Genomic DNA, 10,061 nt, shown 5'->3' with positions numbered 1-10,061 from the left:
GTTGCTGTGTTACAAAGTTCTTTCGCTCCAGGTGTTCCACTAGCTTTCTTAGCACAATGTTCTCCATCAGCTTGCATGGTATGCAGGTTAGGGACACTGGTCTGTAATTCAATGCCTCCTGTCTATCCCCTTTCTTGTATATCGAGACTACGTTAGCTGCTTTCCAAATTTCTGGCAGTTCCCCTGTTGCCAGTGATTTGTTATACCCTATGGAGAGTGGCAGGCACAGTTCTTCTGCTCCTTCCTTTAGTATCCAAGGGAAGATTCCATCTGGGCCTATAGCCTTTGTCACATCTAACTCTAGTAAACATTTCCTTACTTTCCCGCTGGTAATCTCAAACTCTTCCAGTGGTTCCTGGTTAGCTATTCCCTCTCTTATATCTTGGATTTCTCCTTACTCTAAGGTGAAGACCTCCTGGAATTTCTTATTCAGTTCCTCACACACTTCCTTGTCGTTTGTAGTGAATCCTTCTGCCCCTATCCTTAATTTCATTACCTGTTCCTTTACTGTTGTTTTTCTCCTGATGTGGCTATGCAGCAATTTAGGCTGAGTCTTTGCCTTGCTTGCGATGTCATTTTAGTATTGTCTTTCTGCCTCTCTTCTCATCCTGACATATTCATTCCTGGCACGCTGGTACCTTTCTCTGCTCTCCAGTGTCCTGTAATTCCTGTAGTTTCTCCATGCCCTTTTACTTTGCTGCTTAGCTAGCCTACATCTCTGATTAAACCATGATTTTCTCATCTTCATTTCACTGTTTTCCTTTTGGGCTAGGACAAACTTGTTTGCTGCGTCCTTGCACTTCTGCGTGATGTAGTCCATCATATTTTGGGCCGTCTTTTCCCTGAGCTCTGTTTCCCATGTGTTACGAACCCGGATCCGACGTCCGAGCACGGAGCAGTGACGACCGCGCCATCTGTGGGTCAGCTCCCGAAACCCCCGCCAAACGGACGACGACACCTGGTGAGGACGGCAAATACTGGCCACCACAAGGGCCAGTTTCCAGTCCTGTGCAGCTCACAACACCGCCGCTGCTGACCTCTGGTGAGGTGGTGCTCAGACACCAGCGCCATCTATGGAGTGGATAGGTGGGCGTTTGTGTCTGAGCCTGTAAGTGAGGTGTTTTAGTGTCCCTGTTATTGATGACGTGTCTGCTTACAGAGTCGACCTGGGACTGCTGTCATGGAAGTTGAGTCAGTCTACCCGAGGCAGCCATCCCCAGACCTTGTGCTTTGCTGTAGCAGTTGTGAAGTCGCTTCCGGAAGAACACAGTGGTGTTACCCTGCCAGTGGAGTGGCAGTAGAAGGATCGTCATACCCGGGACCGACTGCTGGAGAAGATTATCCACTGGGGTACTGAGGACAGGAGAGTGATTTGTGATATCACACGAGGCTCCTGTCTAGGGCGTTACCCCAATATCGCCCGTGGAGTGGCCTGACCAGCCTTGCTGATCCGGAACCTGCCAGCAGACTTGCTGGACGTGTGGTTGACGGCCTCCACGGCGGTGTCCCCAGTGGACCTGTGTTTTGGCTGACCTGTGGCCAGGGTAGGCTCAGCATTCTCAGAGGATTCGTTGTGAGGCCACGAAGAAGCACCGAGGATTTAGCACCGAGAGCCTGTGTCCAGAGTCTTCAGCAGAAGACTACAGTGTATTTTCCCCTGTAAATAAGTGTTAATACCCCTCCCCCTGTGTTACTTTTATATATTATTTATTGGTGTTGGAAATCATTATATTATATTAAGTTTTTGCCTTTATTTCCCTTCCCCTTTAAGTTACTTGCGTCACGGATCACATCCCTTGAAAGCCACTACTGGCTTGGGGTCGGATACAACTTCCTCTAACAACATCAGAGTAAGAACCCCATTGCGTCCCGAGAGGGCCGTAACACCATGCTATATCTGTTATGAATTTTCTTATCTCCTCATAGTTAACCTTTCGGTATGCTAACCTTTTGGTTTCAGAATCCCTCCTCGAATTGAATAACCCTTCTTCAATCAGGTACTCACCTAGTTACTCACCTAGTTGTGTTTGCGGGGGTTGAGCTCTGGCTCTTTGGTCCCGCCTTTCAACCGTCAATCAACAGGTGTACAGATTCCTGAGCTATTGGGCTCTATCATATCTACACTTAAAACTGTGTATGGAGTCAGCCTCCACCACATCACTTCCTAGTGCATTCCATTTATTAATTGTTGTTGTTGTTAAAGATTCGCTACCTGGAACAAGAAGTTCCAAGTAGCACGGGCTATGGTGAGCCCGTATATTTATTAACTACTCTGACACTGAAAAAATTCTTTCTAACGTCTCTGTGGCTCATCTGGGTACTACGTTTCCACCTGTGTCTCCTTGTTCGTGTCCCACCCGTGCTGAAGAGTTTGTCTTTGTCCACCCTGTCAATTCCCCAGAGAATTTTGTAGGTGGTTATCATGTCTCCCATTACTCTTCTGTTTTCCAGGGACGCGAGGTTCAGCTCCTTTAGCCTTTCCTCGTTGCTCATTCCTCTCAGTTCTGGGACGAGCCTGGTGGCATACAGCTGAATCTTCTCTAACTTTGTCTTGTGTTTAACTAGGTATGGATTCCAGGCTGGAGCTGCATATTCCAGGATTAGTCTGACATAAGTGGGTTCTGAATGATTCCTTACACAAGTTTCTAAAGGCAGTTCTTATGTTGGCCAGTCTTGCATATGCCGCTGATGATATTCTTTTGATGTGTGTCTCTGGGGACAGGTTCGGTGTGATATCGACCCCTAGATTTTTCTCTGTATTTGACTCTTGCAGGATTTCACCTCCCAGATAGTAAATTGTGTTCAGCCTTCTGCTCACTTCGCCTAATTTCATTTCCTTACACTTTCCTGAGTTGAATTTTAACAGCCATTTTCTAGACAATTCCTCCAGTTTTTCCAGGTTCCTCTCAAACATTGAGAGGAATGAGTCTATACACTCCGGAAGATCGTTTACATATATTAGAAGCAGGATGGGTCCAAGTACTGAGCCCTGTGGGACTCCGCTGGTTACATCTCGCCACTCTGATGACTCCCCCCTCACCGTTACTCGCTGTTTCCTGTTGCTTAAGGAAACCTTATCCACTGGAGCACCTTCCCTTTTACTCCTGCCTGTTGCTCCAACTTTTTTAACAGCCTTTTATGGGGTACTGTGTCAAAGTATTTTTGGCAATCCAGGAAAATGCAGTCGGCCCACCCTTCTCTTTCCTGCCTAATTTTCGTTGCCTGGTCATAAAATTCTATTAAACCTGTGAGGCACGATTTACCATCTCTGAACCCATGTTGGTGGTGCGTTACAAAGTTATTTCCCTCCAGATGCTCTACGAGCCTTTTCCTCACAATCTTCTCCATCACCTTGCATTGTATACAAGTTAGGGAAACTGGCCTGTAGTTCAGTGCCTCTTGCCTATCACCATTCTTGTTTATTGGGACTACGTCAGCTGTCTTCCAACTTTCTGGTAGGTCTCCTGTTTCCAGTGACCTGTTATACACCATTGAGAGTGTCACACTTAGTGCTTCTGCACCTTCCTTTAGTATCCATGGTGAGATTCTGTCAGGCCCAACAGCCTTTGTCACACCCAGCTCCAGCAGACACCTTTTGACCTCATCACTGGTGAGGTCAAATTCCTCCAAGGTTGCTTGGTTTGCCTCCTCCTCCTCATTTAGTGCAGGGGCTTCTCCTTGTTCTATTGTGAAGACCTCCTGGAATCTCTTGTTGAGTTCTTCACACACCTTTTTGTCATTCTCTGTGTATGTGTTCTCCCTTTTTTTTTAAATTTCATCACGTGTTCCTTCACTGCTGTTTTCCTCCTGATGTGGCTGTGGAGCTTTAGCTTTGTGTATGTGTGTGTATGTGTGTGTGTGTGTCTGTGTTTTTACTCACCTATTTGTGCCTGCAGGATCAAGCATTGACTTTTGGATCCCGCCTTTCAAGCCATCGGTTGTTTAGAGCAATGACTTCTGTCCCATTTCCCTATCATATCTAGTTTTAAATTATGAATAGAGTTTGCTTCCACAACCTGTTCCTTAATTAAGTGCATTCCATTTTTCCCCTACTCTTACGCTAAAATAATACTTCCTAACATCTCTGTGACTCATCTGAGTTTCGACCCATGTCCCCTCGTTCTGTTACTATTCCGTGTGAACATTTCGTCTATTTCCATTTTGTCAATTCCCCCGAGTATTTTATACGTTCCTATCGTATCTCCCCCTCTCCCTTCTTTTTTCTAGTGTCGTAAGGTTCAGTTCCTTTTGGCACTCTTCATAGCCCATCCCTAGTAGCTCTGGGATGAGCCTCGTTTCAAACTTTTCCAGTTTCCTTGTGTTTCTTCAGGTGGGGACTCAATGATTGTGGAGCATATTTCGAGACTGGTCTCACGTAGGCAGTGTAAAGTACCCTAAAAGCCTCCTCACTTAGGTTTCTGAATAACTTTTGCCAGTGCAGAGTATGCTGCTGTTGTTATCCTTTATATATGTGCCTCAGGAGTTAGATTAGGTGTTACATCCACTCCCTGGTCTCATTCTCGAATCGTCATAGGTAGGCACTTCCCCTTCACTTTTGTACTGTCTCTTTGTTTTCCTATCACATAATCCCAATTCCATAACTTTACATTTGCTCGTGTTGAAGTCCAGTAACCATTTCTCTGACCATCCCTGCAACCTGTTCATGTCCTCTTAGAGGAATCTATAATCCTCATCTGTCATAACTCTTCTCAGTAATTTTGGGGCATCTGCGAACATCGACATGAAAGATTCTAATCCTGTAAACATGTCATTTACGTAATTTAGAAACAGAATTAGTCCCAGCACTGACCATTGAGGTACTCCACTCATCACTGTTCGCCGGTCCGACTTCTCGACCTTTACCATTATTTTCTGGCTCCTTCCTGTTAGATACTCACCTAATTGTGCTTGTGGGGGTCCAGCTTTGTCTCTTTGGTCCTGCCTCTCAACTGTCAATCAACTGGTGAACAGATTCCTGAGCCTACTGGGCTCTATCATATCTACATATGAAACAGTATGGAGTCAGCCTCCACCACATAATTTTCTAGAGCATTCCATTTATTAACTACTCTGACACTAAAAAAAAAAATTTCTAACGTCTCTGTGGCTCATCTGGGTACTAAGTTTCCACCTGTGTCCCCATGTTCGTGTTCCACCCGCACTAAAGAGCTTGTCTTTGTCAACCCTGTCAATTCCCCAGAGAATTTTGTAGGTGGTTATCAACCTTATCTCCCCTTACTCTTCAGTTTTCCAGGGTTGTGAGGTTCAGTTCCCTTAGCCTTTCCTCGTAACTCATTCCTCTCAGTTCCGGGACTAGTCTGGTGGCATACCTCTGAATCTTCTCTAACTTCGTCTTGTGTTTAACTAGGTATGGACTCCAGGCTGGAGCTGCATAATCCAGGATTGGTCTTACATAAGTGGTATACAGGGTCCTGAACGATTCCTTACACAAGTTTCTAAAGGCAGTTCTTATATTGGCCAGTCTAGCATATGCCGCTCATGATATCCTTTTGATGTGGGCCTCTGAGGACAGGTTCGGCGTGATATCGACCCCCAGATCTTTCTCTCTATTTGACTCTTGTAGGATTTCACCTCCCAGATGGTACCTTGTGTTCAGCCTTCTGCTCCCTTCGCCTAATTTCATTACTTTACACTTTCCTGAGTTGAACATTAGCAGCCATTTTTTAGACCATTCCTCTAGTTTGTCCAGGTCGTCCTGTAGTCTCTGTCTATCTTCATCTGTTTTGATTCTTCTCATAATTTTTGCATCGTCTTCAAACATTGAGAGGAATGAGTCTATACCCTCAGGAAGGTCGTTTACAAGTACTAGAAACAGGATGGATCCGAGTACAGAGCCCTGTGGAACCCCGCTGGTGACATCTCGCCACTCTGATGCCTCCCCCCTCACCGTTACTTGCTGTTTCCTATTGCTTAGATACTCCCTTATCCACTGGAGCACCTTACCTTTTACTCCTGCCTGTTGCTCCAACTTTTGTAACAGCCTTTTGTGAGGTACTGTGTCAAAGGCTTTCTGACTGTCCAAGAAAATGCAGTCTGCCCACCCTTCTCTTTCCTACCTAATTTGTGTTGCTTGGTCATAGAATTCTATTAGGCCTGTGAGGCACTATTTACCATCTCTGAACCCATGCTGGTGGTGTGTTACAAAGCTGTTTCCATCCAGATGCTCTACGAGCCTTTTCCTCACAATCTTCTCCATCCCCTTGCATGGTATACAAGTTAGGGAAACTGGCCTGTAGTTCAGTGCCTCTTGCTTGTCACCCTTTTTGTAAATTGGGACTGCATTAGCTGTCTTCCAACTTTCCGGAAGGTCTCCCGTTCCCAGTGACCTGTTATACACCATAGAGAGTGGCACACATAGTGCTTCTGCACCTTCTTTTAGAATCCACGGTGAGATTCTGTCAATCTCAACAGCCTTTGACACATTCAGCTCCAACAGATTCCTTTTGACGTCATCACTAGTGAGGTAAATTTCCTCCAAGGTTGTTCGGTTTGTCTCCTCATTTAGTGCAGGGACCTCTCCTTCTCCTATTGTGAAGACCTCCTAGAATCTCCTGTTGAGTTCTTCATACACCTCTTTATCGTTCTCTGTGTATCTGTTCTCCCTTTCTCTCAGTTTCATCACTTGTTCCTTCACTGCTGTTTTCCTCCTGATGTGGCTGTGGAGCAGTTTTTTGTTGGGTCTTAGCTTTACTCGCGATGTCATTTTCGTTCTGCCTCTCTGCTGCTCTCCTCACTCTGATGTACTCATTTCTGGCCCTCTGGTATTTCTCCCTGCTCTCTGGTGTTCTGTTGTTCTTGTAGTTTCGCCATGTTCTTTTACTCAATTGCGTCACTGCTGCCGTTCCTGGTTGAACCACGGATTCTTCTGTTGGTTTTCATTTTTCACTTTTTTTACTGGGATAAACCTGTCTGCAGCCTCCTGACACTTCTGAGTGACATAATCCATCATATCCTGTACACTCTTTTCTCTAAGTTCTGTTTCCCCATGGTATTCCCATTAGGAAGTTCCTCATCTCGTCATATTTTCCTCTTCGGTAATTTAGTCTTTTTCCTTCCAATCCCATCCTTGGATTGGTTATCCCTACTTCTACAAGATAGTCAAATATCAATACACTGTGGTCACTCATTCCTATGGGGGCTTCATATTTGACTTCCCTTATTTCTGAGCCATTTAAGGTGAAAATCAGGTCGAGTCTAGCTGGGTCGTCATTTCCTCTCATTCTTGTGGGCCCCTTGACATGTTGGCTCAGAAAGATCCTTGTACTCACTTCGAAAAGTTTAGATCTCCATGTGTCTTCACCTCCATGTGGGTTCCTGTTCTCCCAGTCTATCTTTCCATGGTTGAAATCGCCCATGATTAAGAGTCTGGATCCATTCCTGCAAGCAACTGAAGCTGCTCTCTCTATTATGTTAATGGTAGCCATGTTGTTTCTGTCGAACTCTTGTCTAGGTCTTCTGTCATTTAATGGAGGGTTGTAAATGACTGCCACTATTATCTTAGGTGCACCCATTGTCATAGTTCCTGTTATGTAATCTCCGAATCCGTCACAGCCCGGAATTTCCATCTCTTCAAAGCTCCAATCCTTCCATATCACCAAAGCCACTCTTCCTCCTCCTCTCCCATCTCTCTCTTTCCTTACTATATAAAAGTCCTTTGGAAACACAGCATTTGTTATGACTCCTGACAATTTTGTTTCTGTGAGTCCTATTACATCTGGGTTTTCTTCTTGCACCCTTTCTGCCAGTTCACTTGCTTTGTTGGTAATCCCATCGATGTTTGAGTACATTACCTTGAAGCTCGCTTTCCTATGTCTATTTTCACCCACCCTCCCCACTAGTGCAGGAAGCTGTTCCATGGGCATTGCTGCTTGAGTAGGCTCATCCTTCTGTGGGGTAGTTACCAGGGGTTCTGAGGGAGGTGAGGGTGGGAGGGGGGGGGGGAAGGAGGGGAAGGGGGAGGATGGCTTAAAACTGGGGTGGGGCATGGAGGACTTAGTTCTGTCTGGGCCCGCTTGGGGCAGGAGGTAGACCAGCGGGTGGGAGGGAAGGGGGTACTCAAGGTAGCGAGGGAGGGTGGAATTGGGTGGAACTCCCCACCTATAGGGTGGTGAGTTGGGATGTTGCAGTCCCCTCTGGGGTTCCTGAGGTGCTGGGTTGGGGTTCCACACTCCCCACTGGGATTGCTGGGTTGGGGGTTGAGGTTCCCTGGCTCCCTTCCCTCGGCCTGCGCCTTTTCCTTGCATCTGCTGCCTGTATTATCTCTGTCCTGGTCATGTCCCTCTGAAGGAATACCTGTCTGTAATTCGTTACATATTTCAGTTTGTTCTTTTTTGCTAGTATGTTCTCTTCGATGCACTCGTTTTTGAGCACTACCTTGATCACTCGGTCTTTGTCTTTGTTGTACTGGCCAATCCGGAAAACTTTTCTATGTCTGTTTCAGCCCCTTCTAGACCTATCTCCTTTAGTATCCCTGCCACTGCAGCTTTGTCCTTAGACCTCCATTCTTTCCTTGTGGAACCCTCTTGTTCCTTAACACTTATCACTACTACAGCTCTTTTCCTTTCCAGTAACTGGCTCGTGCATCTTGCTGCCTCGTGTGAGGTTACTGCTTTCATTACAACTTCCTTGACTGTGGACATTGCTCCTGGGCTCTTCAGCATTTCAGCAAAGGTGGCACCCATTGTAGGGGTCCCTGCCATTGCTGCATCTCCTGGTACCTGGGGGTTGGTCCCCTGGGCCTCAGTCTGAGGAGATCCTTTTTTAAGTTTTTTGATCTCCTCTTGCGCTGCCTTTAGTTCATTCTGCAGTTTATTTATGAGTCCTCTCATGTCTTTCAGTTCTTCAGTGATTTCCCTCCATGCGCGAACAGTCATCTCCATGTATGACTCGTCCTGTTCCTCTCCTCCACCTGTGTTCTGTTTTCTTACCATCCTGCTTGATCTCTTTTCTTTTCCCTAGCGTTTGTTAGTCTACACTAACCTCAGTGTGTGTGTGTGTGTGTGTGTGTGTGTGTGTGTGTGTGTGGGGGGGGGGGGGGGGGGAGAGGGAGAGAGGAGAAGAGAGGGAGATCGGGAAAGAAGGAGATATAGAGAGAGAGTGTGTGGGGAGTAGGAGTGGGGGGAGGAGTGTATAGGGTTAGTGAGATGGGGGGGGGGGGGTAAGCGAGGGGGCGGATTATGAGTGAGGTCTTATCCCCTTTCCACGAAAGGTGTTAATAATTTATAGCCTGACTGGATGTTTGTCTGTGTACTCACCTAGTTGTACTCACCTAGTTGTGCTTGCGGGGGTTGAGCTCTGGCTCTTTGGTCCCGCCTCTCAACCGTCAATCAACAGGTGTACAGGTTCCTGAGCCTACTGGGCTCTATCATATCTACACTTGAAACTGTGTATGGAGTCAGCCTCCACCACATTACTTCCTAATGCATTCCATTTGTCAACCACTCTGACACTAAAAAAGTTTTTTCTAATATCTCTGTGACTCATTTGGACACTCACTTTCCACCTGTGTCCCCTAGTGCGTGTGCCCCTTGTGTTAAATAGCCTGTCTTTATCAACCCTGTCGATTCCCTTGAGAATCTTGAATGTGGTGATCATGTCCCCCCTAACTCTTCTGTCTTCCAACGAAGTGAGGTTTAATTCCCGTAGTCTCTCCTTGTAGCTCATACCTCTCAGCTCGGGTACTAGTGTGGTGGCAAACCTTTGAACCTTTTCCATTTTATTCTTATGCTTGACTAGATATGGACTCCATGCTGGAGCCGCATACTCCAGGATTGGTCTGACATATGTGGTATATAATGTTCTGAAAAATTCCTTACACAATTTTCTAAAGGCCGTTCTTATGTTAGACAACCTGGCATATGCTGCTGATGTTATCCTCTTGATATGAGCTTCAGGGGACAGGTCTGGCGTGATATCAACCCCCAGGTCTTTCTCTCTCTCTGACTCTTGAAGTATCTCATCTCCCAAATGATACCTTGTATCTGGTTTCCTGCTTCCTACCCCTATCTTCATTACATTACATTTGCTTGGGTTAAACTCTA

Source organism: Procambarus clarkii, chromosome 55, assembly GCF_040958095.1.
Source record: "Procambarus clarkii isolate CNS0578487 chromosome 55, FALCON_Pclarkii_2.0, whole genome shotgun sequence".
NCBI lineage: Eukaryota > Metazoa > Arthropoda > Malacostraca > Decapoda > Cambaridae > Procambarus > Procambarus clarkii.
This window is presented reverse-complemented; position numbering follows the sequence as displayed.